Source organism: Neomonachus schauinslandi, chromosome 2 (assembly GCF_002201575.2).
Source record: "Neomonachus schauinslandi chromosome 2, ASM220157v2, whole genome shotgun sequence".
In the NCBI taxonomy this organism is placed as follows: domain Eukaryota; kingdom Metazoa; phylum Chordata; class Mammalia; order Carnivora; family Phocidae; genus Neomonachus; species Neomonachus schauinslandi.
The window spans coordinates 105171924-105190313 of record NC_058404.1 but is presented as its reverse complement, the minus strand read 5'-3'; the positions used below and the strand labels follow the sequence as shown (position 1 = coordinate 105190313).

Below are 18390 nucleotides of genomic sequence, written 5' to 3'. Positions count from 1 at the left end.
AATCTTATAGCCGAAGCTGAGTGTCCACTTTGCTTGAAACAAGTTGTTTGCAGTGTTACTTGAGTCCCCGAGAATGCCTAGCAAGTCCTCAACTTACTTAATTTCAGATGTCACTTCCCAATCTGGGTCCAAGGAGCATACTATTTTTAATGGGTCAAAAATCTAACTCAGATTGACTTAAAACACATTTATCTCCTTTGCACACTTAAAAAATATGGGAGCACCCCAAAATAGACATGTGCCATTATATTAAGTAAGCAGGATGCTTAGGATTTATGCTTTAGTCACAAGAAAGACAGTGATCGGTGTTAGCAGACATTGCACACAGCCTTTACGTAGCATAACAGCTCTGCTTCTATGGTGAAAAGGGTCAAATGTAGTGAAAATATAACACGTATTGACGGAGATTTCCTTTTTAGGTAGTGCTTTATCGCTAATACTAGTGGTAAGGGATAAGAAATTTATTGAGGACAGGGATCAGCTCTGGTCTGTCAACCTCAGCCACCTGTTGGATGTTGCAGAGGAGGTGCTCTGGGGATTGTTGAAATGTACATAGTTTAATCAGAAGGGTGAGGAACAGGGGGTCAGTGATTACTGAGCACTTATTATGTATTAGGTTTTCTATGTATTAACTCATTTCAGAAGACTTCCTTAAAGTAAATGAGATAGGGCAAGAAGGATAATTATCCTTAGAGATGGATTTCCATCTTCTCTTCCCAGTTGATTAAGAAACGAAGTGAGTGTATCACCAATTGCGCATGAAAGTGTAAGTTTGTGTTCTTCAGCCGAGGCAAGTGGTAGAGTACAGTATAAAGGAATAACGTGAAAGAGGTGAGCAGGCTGCAGATAAAGGTACATAGGACTATTCTTTTCCCTTGGGAAAGCACACGATTGAGGCATGAAGGATTACCGACTACAGGGGCTGATTGTGAAGCACGAGGAACCCCATGTGTGCGGAGGCCGTAGGGTGAGAACACACAATGATTAGCATCACTTCTGAGTGACCTCACAGATTGTTTTCCTTGTGTTTGTTTTGCTTTCTGGCCACTGCTTCTCCCACTGTTCCTTGCAATTCTATTCTCATACCTTCACTTTGTAATTTATACTTGATGGACCAGGAGGATTCAGGCAAGGTTACCTTGTAAATTTGGATTGGTCACACACCATGCCATCATCCAGCTGCCTATGAAGTTAATAATGTTACTGACGGTAAACCTGAAGACCTTCCTCATATCTATTTTAAGTCCAAGTCTGACCAACCATGGAAAATATTCAACAGGAATTAATGTAGAGAGCCACAAAGCGTTTTTGACAGCTCCGAGGAAAACCATCTACTCAATACAGGAGATATGTTTAGAGACCTCTTATAAAAACTTGCCGGCTTTGAGGGTACATGGTACCATTTTAATCCTCTGAAAATGTCTGTATTCCTGTTCTTTTACTGCTTTCACTGTCAACCTGCTATTTTTCACTATCCCATTAAAATATCACTTCCTTCTTTATCTGCTTAATGTACATATTTCTAAAAATAATCTTCCCTGTAGGACTGTTCTGACCTAAGTCGTTTCGCTGATGTTTCTCTTCTGTTGCTCCCCCAAACCTCTGAATTTCCTTTTGTGAGTGTATTCATTTGTCTGTACATTGTAAAACTCTACGACAGAACACACAAAAAGAATTAAGTCAGCTGCAGGACAATGGAGCTGTTTCTTTTGCTTTTTTTCTGGAAAATCTTCCATTACCTTTTGGTGGCAGTTTACCTAGAGGTTACAACCACAGGATGCAGCTAGGTCCCTCATTTGCCTTTTTTGGAAATCAATTAGGAGGATTAATACAGGGTAAAGGAAAAAGCAATCTATCCATTATATAACACTATTGTTTGGATTACTTGCTCCCTGCAAAGGAAGTCTGTTAAATGCTGTGCATTTTGCATTCTTTTTTAATAGGACAACCAAAAAAGGCTTCATAAGGTGAAGCAGGAAAGGAGATCATTTTTATAACTTTGCATTCTTGACATAGCATTTAAAGAATGAAGTATGAAGTAGAGGAAAGATCATGGAACACAGCGTAGTTAATTTGAGATCACCAGTTCAAATGTAGCCTGGGCTAGTAATGACCCACAAGTATTCCCAGTTGTCCAGGGGTTTGTGGTATGTAGGAATGAGAAGTGTTTTCAGTCCATTTCCTGTAGGACAGGTGGCAATCTTAGCAGAGCCACTATTTGGAGTTGATGACTAAACACACCACTAGTATAACTGGGAGTGTCATAGGGTGCCCAAAAATGCTTCTAAGAAACATGCCAGGCATGCAATCAAAGCATCCACAACCTCAACTGGGAACTAGAAGCATAGGTCTCATCTTGAATCGTATGGTCCTACATTATGGAGGAGGGGTGGAATCCTCCCGAACTATATCCAAGACAGAGTGTAACCACACCGTGAGGCTGGGGGAGTGGGAAAGAAAAGGCCCAAGCCAGCTCCCTGGAGTAAGAGGGATTCCCTTTGCCTCTTCTCCTCAACCAGAGAGGCTCCTGGGAACTTGCATGCAGAATAAGCTGTATGTACCACCTTTCAGGTTGGAGTTATGGGAATGATGTCAGTGTGGCAGGTGGGAGACTTAGAACTCATGACCTCAGCTTCCCGCCCACGGGGCACCCTTTGCAATCTGGGTGTTGCTTGCTTCGTTGTGGTGGCAGATGTTTGGCTGGTTGTGGGGTGTGAGGAGGCAGGTTTGGTTTAGTTTTAGCACCTTGCCTTTTCCCTTGTCCTTTGTCAGCTCAGTTTCTAGGCAGAGCACCTGTGAAGTCAAGTTTTCATCATCAACGCCATAGCAATGGTCATTTACTGAGGGCCTGTGTTACGTTCGGGGCCTTATGTACCTTATCCCAAGGAATCCACTGCATGATTTACAGGCACTGGCATATAAAAGAAAATGTAGCCACAGTCACTGACTTGCTGCAGGATCTCATGCCATGTTTTCCCCGTGAGTTTCCCCTTAACAATGTCTCAAACCTCTCTTCCTGGACCGTTGTGCCATGACGAATGTGCACAACACTAGATAATCTAGGAAGAGAGGCGTATGTAAATCGAAACAGAGCATAAGCCTCTCAGTCTTGTAGGAGAACAGACTGAATCACAGAACTGGTAAGACTGGGAATCGGAGCGTTGACACTTCAATCTTAAAACATTTATGATATTGTTTCTAATATTTTGATAAAAACACATTCTGTTTTGAGAGAGGAAGAATCACACTGTTTCTGCATTTTGACCATTCGTTGGTAGCATAAAGCATAAGTTTTTAGGAATGTATTTTATAAGACACATTTGGGTTGTCATTCTGGAGCATGTAAAAGTTTGTACTTCAAAATATATCTAGCATGATTGTTAATGGTAACATGTATCTCATTTAATCTGCACAAGAAGCAACTCATTTAACTATAGGAAAACTGATCCGAGTTACACATAGTTCTTTCAAGCAAGCCAGGGTTCTTTAATTCTTCTAGATCGTGCCAACCCCTTTCTAGAAGAGGGCTTCTTCATAGGGCAGCTCAGTATTATCACACAGCCTGAATTCTAGCTTGGCAGCGAGAGTCACATCTGAGATGTCAAAAACAAATGATCTACGTTTAAAGCAAACTTGGGACCACTGTCCTATTTACAGCTACTAGGTTAAAGAACTTTGAAGGTCGTTGTGCTGCTGACAGGCATATCAAACACTGACACTCTTTTGGCACTTTCAGCCTCTTAAGAGCCCAAGAAGACACAGGACTGTTAGTGTCTGAGGGTGGATTTAACCTTTCAGGCAAAAGCCCTTGCTGTGTATCATTTTATCCAGTTATAAAGTTGAGAAGCTGCAAGCACCCGTATTCTAAGGGTGAGTTCCTGAAATCCCCTGCTGTTTTATGAGTCACAACCGGCCCAGCAGGAAGGCTATTTGAAGTCATGGTTATCAACAAGAAGTGATTGTTTTCTGAAAAGCTAAATGCTTAAAATGCTTCAAAGGGAAGCAGTGGGCAGCGAGGGTGCTCATTCCCTCTTAAAATCAGAGTTGTTGAGTTTGTTTTAAAGATTGCTAAGAGTTCATGAGAAAAATATGTAAATTCTAAGAACCAAATTATATTCCCAGACACACTGACCCTCACTGGTCTCATGTCCCCTTATCACTGGACTCTGGGGGACACAAAGACTCATGTAACACTTCAGTGCTACTAAGTTCGTCAACAAGTATTCTGGGAAAAAGCAGAATTGAATTCTTCTCTAGACTTCCCACCAGGGTTGGCCAAAGGCCATAAAGCAAACTCACAAATTCCCACAGGACCCAAACACCAGGCAAAATCACTAAAAGAGGCCAGTCTCCTTTTCTTCCTCTATGGTTAAAAAAAAAAAGAAAAAAGAAAAGTATGAAAATTATAGTCTATCCTATGGAGCAGCAGGCCAATAAAAATCAGTCTTCTGGAAGAGACCGCCAAATCAGACTTATTCTTTCCTTAACATTATCAGGTACAGCCAGTTTATTAAATTTTCAAAAAATTAGTATGTTTCTATGGTATGTATATCTGTACACTAAATTACCTCTTGGCACTTGGAAATCACAGAGCTTATTGCTCAGAGGCAATTGAGTGAAGAAAAAATTTAATTTGAAAATATCAAATCCTGTCAGACATTTCTCTGACTCCTGATTTTATATAAGGTTTGCTAGCTAATAAAGTATATCTCAAAAAGAAAGTTAGGCTTATTATGGGGTCCTATAGTTTAAGTCATTTTTTGTTATTGATGCATAGAATTTCTTTTACCCCTGTTACCTCATTCTTGGCATGTTTATCTAAATTATGGGTGTTTTTTGACTGGTGAAATATACATTCAGGGTCCCTAATAAAAGTGGTCCCAAGGACCTACTTTCCAGCCTACCTTCCTTCCTCTCCCTGATAACACTAATAATACCCAGAATAATAACATTCATATGTGCCATGGAGGAATCCTGCTTTCACAGCCTCTACTTCTTGAGCTCCTTGATAACTATTAATGATTCATTCCTGGAAAAACAAAACAAAACCAAAAAACAAAGGATTGCAGCTAGCTCTGAGTTGAAAAGTAGTGCGCAATCTAGGAATAAACTGAGAAAATTTTTCTTCTTGGGAATAAATATCAAGCAGCAAAGTATTTTGTTCTTTAGCAGACATTTTAGAAGTCAAGGAATCTTTGATATCCTTACTTGATGCAGTAATCTGTTTTCAAAACCACCCAAAGGCCTCGAGTCAAGTATTATGATCCAATGCAGGATTACATGGATGGAGATGGAAGCTGGGCAGCCATTCAAACAACCTCGTGAGGCCCGAGGAAAAGGCAGGAGGTTGGCGGGGAGGGGTTCATGTATTACCTTTCTACTATGTGTCAAGAACTGTGTTAAATATTTCCCATAAGTTATAGCAATAGCTAACATTAACTGAACACAAATTTGGGGCCCTGAGTTGTGCCAAGTATCTTTCATAGATTATCTCTTTTCTTTTATTGAGATACAATCCACATGTAACATTATATGAATTTCAGGTGTATAACATAAGGATTTGGTATTTGTATTTATTGTGAAATGATCACCACGATAAGTGTAGGTAACATCCATCACCACACAGTTACAAATTTTTCTTCTTGTCATGAGAATTTTTAAGATCTACTCTCTTAGAAACTTTCATATATACAATATAGCATTATTAACTATAGTCACCATGCTCTACATTGTATTCTCCAGACTTACTTATCGTAAAACCGGAAGTTTGTACCTTCTGACATCCTTCACCCATTTCAGCCACACCTCCCTCCATTCCCATACGTGATCACCACAGATTATGTCTTTTAATCAGTAGTCCTTATGGAATAGCTACTATCATTATCCCCAGTTGACAAATTATAGTTGGGATTCAGAGGCACGAATAGGCTAAATAACTTGCCCAAGATCACACAGTGTTCATTAGTGGACTCTGTATTCAATGTGGACTTGCACTCCTAATTGATTATACTGTGAATTCATTTACTCCTCAGAATGATGCTGAAAGGAAGGTATTATTCCCAGTTTACAGGTGAGGTGTCTGAAGCTCGGAGAGGCTAAACAACTTGTCCGACAGTCATTAAGCTTTTAAGTCGTAGGATAGGTTTGGAACTAGACCTTTGTCTGACATCCAAGCCTGGACCCTCCCTTCCGTACTGCATGGTTTCCACAGTCTCATTAGACCCCAAAATACCACTCCCTGAGACCTGATAATTGTGTGTTCCCCAAACTGTTTAGCAAGAGCCTACTCTGTATGGGCTTTATAGGTGACTCTGACCTGTTGAATGACATTAGAAAGACCCCCCTTACTTTCAGAAGATTGCACATAAACTCAGATGCTTTGATAGTATGTTGGAAATGAAAACCAGTCTCTGAGAAAGAAGCATCTGTCTTATAAGTAAAAAAGGTGAATTTGACAGTGCTTTTGTACTAGTTACCCAAATTCTCTTATTTTCTTATGTTAGGGTGAATAGGTGATACTTACGGGCTGAGATTGGGGAGGAATGTCACTTAAAAAAATAAAGTAAAATCGGAGTCTCTACATAAAAGGAAGTGTTCTCCTAGGCTTCATGCCATTCTGACTACATGTAATTCAGGTTATATTCTTATTAAATAGTGAAACCGTACCCAGCTTGGCTTGTTACTAAACCCATAATAACTTAAGACATTTCAGTAAGAATAATTCTAAACAGAATAATAATGAGAGAGTCACAAACTTTCAGTGTTTCAAATCTAAAATATAGTTGTCACTGGAATCTTAGCATTCCATTAAGTCTCTCCTGGATATGCATGAGGCAGCAACACTTTCCAGCCACTGTGTCCTCAATGGAAGATTTCTCAACAGTTATTTCTGTCAAAGACTTCCCAGCAAGGACAGTTTTACACCTTATGTTTTTTCCAGTAGCTTTTTTTTTTTTCTTTTTTTCTTCAACTATGTCTCATTGTTATTTTGAAAACATCTCCTGAGGAACTGGTGTAATGGATTCTAGACAGGGGTTTGAACATTCCCATCACTAACTTCAAGGAGAGAAGACATGAACTTCTAAGTTCATTGTAAAAACGCCCTCATTATATTTACAGGGCTCCACTGCCTTAATTTAAAAATCATAGAGCCACTAATTAAGGTGATAATTATGAGGGCTTACTATATGCTAGATATATGCTAGCTGCCATTCTAGATACGTAACAAACATTGACTTTTTTAGTCATCACAAAATGACTATAAAGTAGATATTATGATCATCCCATTTTACAGATGAGAAACTGAGGTAAAGTTAAGGAACTTATCACAGGAGGTGGGGATAAGGCTCAAGACCTGACAGTCAAGCACCAGAGCCATTCACTAACCACAAGGCTACATTACCTCTCTTGATCGCAAGACAAAGGTCACAGATGAAAGGAATTGTGGCATCACAGCGATAAGCTTTAGCTGTCTTAGAAATAACTCAAAAGTTACTTTAAATCTTCTAAATTATGGGGCGCCTGGGTGGCTCAGTCGTTGAGCGTCTGCCTTCAGCTCAGGTCATGATCCCAGAGTCCTGGGATCGGACCCCACATCGGGCTCCCTGCTCGGAGGGAAGCCTGCTTCTCCCTCTCCCACTCCCCCTGCTTGTGTTCCTGCTGTCGCTATCTCTCTGTCAAATAAATAAATAAAATCTTTAAAAAAAAAATAAATAAATCTTCTAAATTAAAGTAAGAAATATTAAAAAGATTTCTTAGAGTTTGGTAGCCCCAAATGATAGACACTTGTAAACAGGTACAAGGGGAGAAGAAAAGCTATAGTTTTATTTCTGTCGGCCTATTTGCTTATAACTCAATACATTGTAGGGGGGAAGCCTAACATTTTGCTAGTTACCATTGAACAGAATTTGCACTAGACCAAACTCCTCAAACACCCACTTCCAGCCAACTAGCATTGTATATTACTACTAGGGTTGTGCTCATTTACACCAGGTAAATTAAGGGAAAAAAGAATAGTGATGAAGAGAAATCTCTCAAATTTTAAGAACAATATGCAGAAAAATATTCCCACCCCCCTTTTTTAAATTTAAAAAGTCATGATTTGGTTTAAGGGATGAAAAAGGTAACCATTTCTTTTTTTTTATGTTATGTTAGTCACCATACATTACATCATTAGTTTTTGATGTAGTGTTCCATGATTCATTGTTTGTGCATAACACCCAGTGCTCCATGCAGAACGTGCCCTCTTTAATACCCATCACCAGGCTAACCCATCCTCCCACCCCCCTCCCTTCTAGAACCCTCAGTTTGTTTTTCAGAGTCCATCGTCTCTCATGGTTCGTCTCCCCCTCCAATTTCGCCCCCTTCATTTTTCCCTTCCTACTATCTTCTCTTTTTTAACATATAATGTATTATTTGTTTCAGAGGTACAGGTCTGTGATTCAACAGTCTTGCACAATTCACAGCGCTCACCATAGCACATACCCCCCCAATGTCTATCACCCAGCCACCCCATCCCTCCCACCCCACCCCCCACTCCAGCAACCCTCAGTTTGTTTCCTGAGATTAAGAATTCCTCATATCAGTGAGATCATATGATACATGTCTTTCTCTGACTTATTTCGCTCAGCATAATACCCTCCAGTTCCATCCACGTTGTTGCAAATGGCAAGAACCATTTCTTAAGTGAAATTCACCATACACGCAACCCCAAATGTACAGAGGCACATTCTGTAGTGGGTAAGTGTGGCCCTGGGCCTAGGTGCCTGCAACTGCATCCAGGCCCGCCTCTGGCTTGTAAGGAGACTCTAGGCAGATGCTTCCGCCTTTCTGAGCATCAGTGTCCCTCCCTGTGACATGGAGACAGTACTGGGTGCACATCACAGGTTGTGCAGGTTAAATGAATCCATAGTGTTAGGGGTATAGAACGGTGCCTGGCAAATTGAAAGCATTCAACAAGTGTTAGCTACCAGTGTTATTGCAAAGGCCACTTAACAAACAGTAGCTACTTCAAAAACTTCCAAGGAGGAAAACACACACACAACCATTAGACAAGTTCTTCTGTTGTTTTCCGTTAATGTGCATCCCAGTTTTAGGGATCGAACACAACTAAACTAGAAAAAGCGGAAACGGTGTCTGTACATCTACAGACACAAGCAATCTCTTCTCAAGAGGCTTGTACTGAGAAGGTGTTATGTCTTCTGTTTTCTTCTTACTGAACCTTTATATGTCTATGTTCCTCTCTCTTCAGCCTGTTGGACAATTTTTTTCTTCTTTGTCTTCATCTATTGTCCTGGCGTTGTTGTAATGGTGTACAAAATGAGACCAGGATTCAAAGAGATGGTACAATATTTAAAAAAAAAAAAAAAAACAAAAAACCTAAAACCTTAACATCAGCTTTGAGACTCCGCTAGAAAGGGACTGCATTCAATTCAAAGTATCAATGTTAAATAAAACAAGTGTGGTGCCCTTGCAATGTACGGAGAATTGTTATGTGGGGGGGATGCTTGTAAATTTGGGTGGTTGGTCTCCTGAGGAAGGTTCTGGTAGGATAGTTGACACTTAAATAGGCCCCATCCCACAGAACGTGGAACAGCTGGCCACCCGATTGCCGAGGACGCCCCAATTCGGGCCTGCAACAGTTGGGGCTCTGACAGAACCTGGCTGACCTCGGAAGGCGCTGCAGACAGCTCTTCTTATCCCTCCTCCCCAACACTGTCCCAGGACAAAGGGTCAGCAACCTGGCCGTTTCAGAGTAATTGATCCCCTTGCCTGAGAAGCATGAGTGGTTTCCAAAAACAGAGCGAACCCTCTCTCTGAACAGAGCAAACTCCCAGTTCACAGAGCAAGGGATGAAAAACAATTCTCAGAAGTTGAGTGACTGACGCAGGGAGGAACCTAGAATTCCAGCTGCTTTTCAAACCCAGGGCATTTTTGTGGGTTTTCTGGTGTGCCTCTAGAATCTTTCTGAGTCAGAAGCAGAAGTTGGGACTAATCTTGAAGAGAAAAAAAAAAAAAAATCAAAACAAGCTGAGAGGCGGAAAATTTTATCTGAATCTCAAATCGCTTTTGTTTCAAATACATTTAAATTGATTTAGTTCTGTTTTCCTTTTGTGCCATTTAATTACATTTTTTCTTGGAAAGTAAAAAAACTAGATCTTTTTCTTGAATTGCATACCCCTTAGTCCTGTTTTCTCCTAACATGTCTCAGATTGGTAATGAAATAGTCACAAAACTGTCCTCTAGAGCTCAAGATCACCAAAGACTAGGCTGCACTAATATAAATAAAGTGCTAAGTGTCATACCAATCCTTCCATTACTAGTTGTTTTTTCTTTATATCACACTCAAGAGTTAATTGATGGTCTGGCCCACTGACTACTTGTTAATGCTTATCAGATGGTGCCAATTATAATTCTTTATATAAACCCAAATAAGCTAACTAGATTTTTAATTCTCCTTTACAAAACAGCCAGCGAAATGTTACAACCCAGAGTGGGTGCTATTGTTGAAATAAAAAGCAAAGCAAAATAGATCACTTAGAATTTTTTTATTTTAATTTTACACTTCAGTATGCCAACTAACAAGATTTCCTTTATATACAGCACTTGAGTTTTAGCCAACCATTGCCTTCAGAGGGTTCTAACACACCATTTTCCAACTTTTGTTCCCAGAAGGAAATTAAGACCTTTTTTTTTTTCCCCCTCCTGGCCCCACGGTGGAAATTCTGATTTAGTCAGTCTGGATGGGGCCCAGGAATTTGTTCTTGTAACATACACCCCCAGGTGATGCTGATGGTTGTGAACCGCACTTTGTAAAACACTTTTCTAACACACAAAACACTTAGGTCAACCTTATTCTTTAAGACCCATAAATAGTTTTCCAGTTTGTCCAGTCAGGCACAGCCAGACTTGTAAACGGCACCTACTTCCCACTGTTCTGGAGGCCTAGTCTGCGCTGAGTGGGCAGTGAAGCACGGATCTTGCGGGCTTGACCTCAGGGTTCCAGCAGATGGCAGCAAACCCTCTTCCCGCTCCCAAAGCGCTTCGCAGGCAGCCATTCTCAAACTTGCGAATAATTTGCACTGAACGTTCTTTTTCTTTATTTTTTTTTAAATAGGAGAATAAAGAGGGCCTTCAGATGTGATTTTATCGGACCCCCTGCTTCTAATCAAGGCTGAGAAGAAATATCTCTAGGAATAGAATCATACAATTTTATCATCTAGAGAAGGGACTGTACAAAGTTCCTTGGCCCTTTTTTCTTATCTCTGGGGAAAGGGATTGTATGACTTCCCTTGGCTGTAGGGCAATACAGTCTGTTATCTCCGATCAAAAATGTTCTTCCTAATAACTAACTTAAATCTCTCTGGCCATAATCAAAACATTTTTATTTTGGGATCTAGGCTAAAGGAGAATTTTGGAGCACTTTGAATGCTAATTAGCCTTTTAAAAGGAAAACAAATATGATTGTAGAATTTTCAAAACTAAAAACCCCCCCAAATTCGTGTACTTTAAGGTTCACCGGGGAAAATCCCAATGTTTTTGCTGTGCTGTTCCATTATGATGATCAAATGGTGTGGTAGATTGACAAAATGCAAAATGAGTCAGAGGATGCTTAAATACTAGAAGAATGTACAGAACAAAGGGACAGGTAGACCCACTGAGTAGCAGCTTTGATCCCAACAAGACCATTGTTTTCAGACCTTTGACGCACTAAAGTTTATTTCTAAAACAAAAAGGATGGTGACGTCGGAAGTTCCGTAATATGAGATGAATGTTTGTACTTTTACCAGTGGGAGGAGAAGAGACCAACGAGAGATAGGAGAGCTGGATATTTGAGGAACTATGGTGTGGATGAGGGAGTAAATGTGTCTATTGATGAAAAAGAAAAGTTAGGAGTAATGAACAGAAGTTACAAGACAGTAAGTTTCAGTTTAACTTAAAACTTCAAAAATCGTGTGGGGAAGAGATGGAGAAGGAATTAACATATGTATTGGACATACAAAAGGTGTTAAGAGCTTTAATACATGTACTTAATTTAGTTCTCATAACAACCTTGTTTGAAGAAAAATTATCATTTTTTTAATTGATAAGGAACCTGGAGCTCGGAGAGGTTAAGAAAATTGCCCAAAGTCACACAGCTAGTCCTAAGATGGCAGACCCACCAGCTGACCAAGTTCATCTGTTTTCATAGCCTGTGCTTTTCCCCACTACAATGCCTATCAGGTGTGTTGTAAAAGGAACTCCTGTACCTCATTGAAGCTTGATTGCAGATCTCAAATCCCTTCCACCTCTGAGATTCTATAATATATAAATATCTTCTTTAAAAAATTGGGTTTTTAGGTTTTGTGAGTATTCTGATGTAGTTCAATACTTTTTTTTTTAAGATTTTATTTATTTACAGGACAGAGAGAGACACAGCGAGAGAGGGAAAACAAGCAGGGGGAGTGGGAGAGGGAGAAGCAGGTTTCCCACAGAACAAGGAGCCCAATTCCGGGCTCCATCCCAGGACTCTGGGATCATGACTGAGCCTAAGTCAGAGGCTTAACAACTGAGCCACCCAGGCGCCCTGTAGTCCAATACTTTTTAAGAAGCAAGGTCAGTTTTGGGGTGCCTGGGTGGCTCAGTCGTCAAGCATCTGCCCAGAGTCTTGGGATCGAGCCCTGCATCAGGATCCCTGCTCCACAGCCTGCTTCTCCCTCTCCCACTCCCCCTGCTTGTGTTCCCTCTCTCGCTATGTCTCTCTCTGTCAAATAAATAAATAAAATCGTAAAAAAAAAAAAAAAGAAAGAAAAGAAGCAAGGTCAGTTTAAAACCTCACAAAATTTGTTTCTTCCTTACCCCTTCAATTCCAGGATATTTGCAGGAAACGCATCTTAAAATTAAATACATCATTTTTCTAATGAGGAAAAGCAGAGCTTAGGTGAGAATAATTTTTCTTTTCTCCAAGCCATGACTAGAATGATTTGCTTCAGTTCTAGTGTCTGTAAAGCGTGATTATAATTCCTCCTGACTGTTCTTGAAACATACACAGATACTTCTTGAGAAGGGGGAGCACTGTGAAGCTCAGAGGGACCTCTAGGCCTCCGGGAGCCACAAGGCACCCTGGAGTAAGGTGAGAAACAGCTGGTGATGCTGTAAAGCAGAATTTCCAGTACCCTTTGCTTATCATTTCACCTGCATCACGAGATCTCCATCCTTTGCTGTCAAAACGCCCATGTTCCATTGTACAAAATTATGTCAAATGTACCGTTCATTCATATAGAAAGCAATCTCTTATAAAAAGAACCATTTAGTATGTATCTTCTTTTCTTTCATTGTTCAACCTCTGTTTTGTTGTCCTTTTGTTTTGTTTTTTAAACTTCTATAGTAGTCTACCTAGCACTGTGAACCATGGTCAAAGTCAAAATCCTGTCTTATGAATGGTGCATAAATGTTTAATTATCAGTGTATTGTTGGGGATGCACTGCATTGTCAGACTTCATCTGGTCTCATGTAGACTTCATTTTTTTGCAAAAAGAAAAAAAGTACTGATCTAGAATGAACTTCATTTAGCAACTAGTTATAATATCAAAGTTGCATTTTGCCTGGGAATAACTGACCCACAGTGATAAATTGTAGGTGATCGTCCTCTCTGTCCCCACCTCCTTCAGGCCCTTTAAATGAAAGAATTTGGAGATAACTTTCCCCCCAGCTACAACACACGCAAAAGCTCTAGCCTAGGTCATACCCATGTGTGATTCCAGATGGTCAATGATTGCTGATCTATGAATTAAATTTTAAAAAGAACTTACCTGCATTAGACTTACCACTTCCAAAACAGGCAAGGTTAATAGCAAGGATGCAACTGAAAAGTCTGCACATCACTATCAGAAAGTGTCTCATAATGTTTAAGAAATAGATCAGAACAAAGTTGAGAGGACCTTTTTGACGGGTGTAACTTAGGAATCTTTTTACAAAGAGATAAGCTCTAGACATTTCTTTTTTTAAAAAATTTTTAAATTTTTTATTTTTAAAGATTTTATTTATTTGACAGAGAGAGACACAGCGAGAGAGGGAACACAAGCAAGGGGAGTGGGAGAGGGAGAAGCAGGCTTCCCGCTGAGCAGGTAGCCCAATGCAGGGCTCGATCCCAGCACCCTGGGATCATGACCTGAGCGGAAGGCAGATGCTTAACGACTGAGCCACCCAGGCGCCCCAGTTCTTTTTCCATCCCTGCCCCAGAGTTTTTTCTTTTTTGTTTCCTTGTTTTAAGGGATAGTTGCTTAAGAACTTCAGACATGCATATTACCGAAGGGTCCCTTCTCTCAATCTCAAATGTGTATTTATAAGGACCTAGACATTTTAGTACCTCCAGAAGAATTTATCTTTTATCTTAGGCTAAGACTACACATCCAATGTGGCTTAGAGGGTTGATGAAATGTTTGTAGCTAATTCACCAGGCTTTGTTAATTCACTTGTGATTTGCATGAATCTATCCAGAAAGAGGAAAAAGTTGTTTAGCAATTGATAGTCAAGACTACCTAACATTATATCAATATGAAAGTGAACTTGAGAATGAGGAGTAGTCTGGGGAATGATAAGGAGTGAGATCTTTTGAATAAATGTGTGGCCCACATAGCCAAATTTGCTATAGTATTAATATCCAATATTATGTCTAAGAAATTACATACTGCGGTTTTGTGAGAACATTAAGAAAGTTATAGCAATAAGAGAAGCTGTAATAATAGCTAACAAGAGGGGGAAGTAAAGCATACTAATGCCTCCTGAGACACCTCCTTGAACCATTCATCGGATTCCAGATACAGCTGCGATTAGTATTTTCAAGTGAAGTAAATTCTTCCTATTTTGAAGATACGTTCCTGGAACACTACTGGTAATAGATGTTTCCACGTTCTCCATTTGTATTTGAAAAATACACCACCATGACTCTCACCGCATACTCTGCTTTAATCTGTATTTTCCCGAGTGGCCTTTTATCTATTCCAGAAAAACAATCATTCCTTTGAAAACCCCAATTACTCTATGGCATCTCCGTGTCTATAAAATGAAATGACATACACGGAATTACTACATAAATCCCTCAGACAAGAAAGACATCATGAAATAAAACTTACCCCTTGCACCAGAGAGATGTGGTAAGGCAATTAAGCAAACTTTTTCCTATTCTGTGCTTAAGAAAATAAGTTATTGGTTATTTCCTGGATGAAGAGTTGTATTTTTTTTATTCCTAATTTTAAACATCACTCTGGGGCCATGTTTTTGATGAAGGAAACATAAATATGATTTGGCAGTCAATCTTAAATTTCCCAGGAACAGTAGGTTAAACATTTTCCCCAGGGACCAGGAAATGAATCAAAGGATCTATTTCATAAGCTTAGAAAACGTAATGGACAGAAAAACAGTTACAAAGATCAACTAAGTCAGTTTTCTCATACTGTATTTTCCACATCCTTGTGAAATAATATTGTCACATGTTGTATAGTTGTTGATGTGTCTTTGTCATTACCATTAACCAGCTTTGGTTTGTCAGTTTTTTAATGTGATTAGGAGCTGTGATAGAAGAATGGCTTAAAAACATGCCAGGGAGAAATTTGGAGAATGTTATCATGCAAAGGGCCCGATCAAGGTTGTTACATGCTATGCACACATTTCTTAAGAATTATTTTTCTTAAACTCTTAACTGATAAAATTTTCCTCTGAGAAAGTCAAAGCTATTCCATTTGGAAATGAGTTTGCTTAAGGGATATTAGCTCCATGTCGGATAGCAAGCACATAATCTGTAAAATATATTAAAAAATTGTTTCTCTTCATCCCACTTTTTTTCCTAGGGATAAGTGCACATTCATGGTGACTTTCCTTTTTGTGAATGAGGGAAGGAGGAGATGGTTACCTGGATTTGTTTTAGGAAAAGTATCTAGGATACAATGGACAGCTAAGGCTATATTCAGATAGTGAAATACATTTTAAGTAGGCTTTAGGTGTAAGTAATAATTTTATACTAATAATGATGACTCTCCTTAAGTGCTTACTACATGCCAGACACTGACAGTTTTCTTTACAAAAGTTATCCAAAAGGTCAACAATTCATTTATTTCATATAGGATCATCAGCCTTTGTTAATTGGACAGTTCCCTTCTTTTCTCTATAGAAACTGATGAAATTTGAACTTTTGATATGTTACTCATTTTTTTCTATGGTGGGAATCCATATGATTTTTACTGCTTAAATCTTCTGAGAAGAGAGAACTTCTCTTCAGAAAATATTTTGAAATGTGTTTAAAAAATTTTGTTATCATGTTCAAACCAATTAAAGTAGACATTTATAAACACATATTTAAGGCTTTTCCCCAAGCCTTTATTTTGCCTATATTTTTTGTAGCCTATATTTTTTGTACAAAAAATTAAAATGGCAATTCCAGCTTTTTAAATAGAACACAGTATAGTAATAGGAGTGTTTTCATAGGTTATCGTTTTTAGAATGGCATACTTTTTTGAGGATAAAGGGAGGTGAGAGGGTAAAACATTGCTGTGTAGTTAATTTCTCTTCACTAATAGATTTAGTGCCTTAAAATTTAGATACAATTTTATCACCTATGACTTTCATTTTTAAATTTCCCTATACAGACACATCCCAGCTGTGCGACCTAGGGTAAATTACCTCATTTTTACGCCTCAGTTTCCTGATTTGCAAATTGGGGATCAGAGGGTTGTGGAGAGGATTCAATGAGTTCATAGAAAAACTTGCTTAGCACTGTGATTAGTACATAGTAAAAATTCTATACATTTTAGGTCTTGCTATCATCGCTATCTAAGATGAAAGGGACCACAGAAGTATATGCAGGTTCCTCCCTAACATTGGTCTTCATGACCTTCCATTGAATGTGGTTATTTTTATTCTTTTATAATAGCGGGTTAAGAAAGATCAAGAAGTCTGTATTTTGTCCCCCCGCCCCCGCCCGGAGCTAGTAGAGAGGTGGGGTCGGAGGGGGGGCTGTTGCTGCGGTATCTGAGGCGTGTGGTGCTAATGCCACTTCAAAGGCGAGGCTCCCTCCTATTTTTATCCCAGTCGGCAGCCTGCCTCTGCAGTTGCCTCTTGAACAAAAGGTTCTGCCAGGTCTCTGACACCTTCTAAGACCTCACAGGCTCTTCTCACAAAAACAAGAATAATCGCCATTTGTTGTGGGGCATTCGATTTCTAAACGAAATTTCTCCTCTACCCCTGCTCTTGAAACTGTAGCCGGCCTTGTTACCGCTTTACAACCAAGGAAAACACTGGCTGGAGAGGCGGAAGCATAGGGGTAGCAAGAGGTGGAGGCAGGACTCCCGGGTCAGTGTGACATCCAAGTTACCCGAGTTCACATTCTTTCCAGTATATCATGCTTGCTTCCATTGTCATTTATAGCCCTTAGCCTTTCTCACGAAGGAATTTCCTTCAAACATAAAATAAACTTTTAAAACATGTATTGTGTTAGAACCCAAACTTAATCTAAAAGTTAATCTAAAGTGAATAAAGATGAATAGTCAGCGGCAGAGCCAAGATGAGAAGCACTAGCTACAAGATGGTATCTCTTTTTCTGATGTCCAAGTACGTTTATTTTATTTATCTAAGCAATGTATGGTTACTTGGCTACTTTTCTAGTCAATAATACAACTCATTCGTCCTGATCTGCACTATTCTTGATGAGCAGCATAATGCTGCAGATTTCTGTCTAAAGAAATGGACGCTCTCCTCCATTTTATCGATGAGAGTGCTACAACAGAATTTCCAAAAACTCCACTGGTGAAGAAAACTTAAGATTCACTTTAGGAAGGCAGATCCCAGGAAATATGAGATCAAGATTGTTTTATTAAGAGACTAGAACAAAAATGACCTTAAAATGCTCCTCATTCCTTGACGTCAAGCTTGACTGTATGTGAATCACCTCAAAGGAGCATTTATCCTACATTTATTTATTTATTTATTTATTTTTAATCCTACATTTAAAGATCTCTAGATATAGGAGTTCTACATCTCCATGGAGAAACATCTTTCCTCTTAGCCTGCTTCTCTACCAGGAAAATTAATCCAAGACTCATGAAAATGGGAGTGCCCCTAAGAGATTAGTTAGTAGAAAATGCCATTTCCTATACCTGTTTGCAGTCTCATGATAAATGGCAAATCAACTTTCAGCTTTCCCTTCAGCAATTCTTTTTTTTTTTTTTTAAGATTTATTTATTTGAGAGAGAGAGAGAGAGCAGTGGGGAGGGTCAGAGGGAGAGGGAGAAAGAGTCCCAAGCAGATTCCAGACTAAGCTTGGAGCTGGACAAGGGGCTCAATCTCAGGACCCTGAGATCAGACCTGAGCCGAAAGCAAGAGTCACACTTTTTTTTTTTTTAAAGATTTTATTTATTT

At 39.4% G+C, this 18390-nt stretch overlaps 1 protein-coding gene across 1 annotated transcript in view; it reads left to right on the top strand.

Moving 5' to 3' along the window:
* Nucleotides 1-18390, top strand: part of SYNPO2 (synaptopodin 2) — a 158264-nt gene that overhangs the window by 131573 nt on the left and 8301 nt on the right. The window lies entirely within an intron of this gene.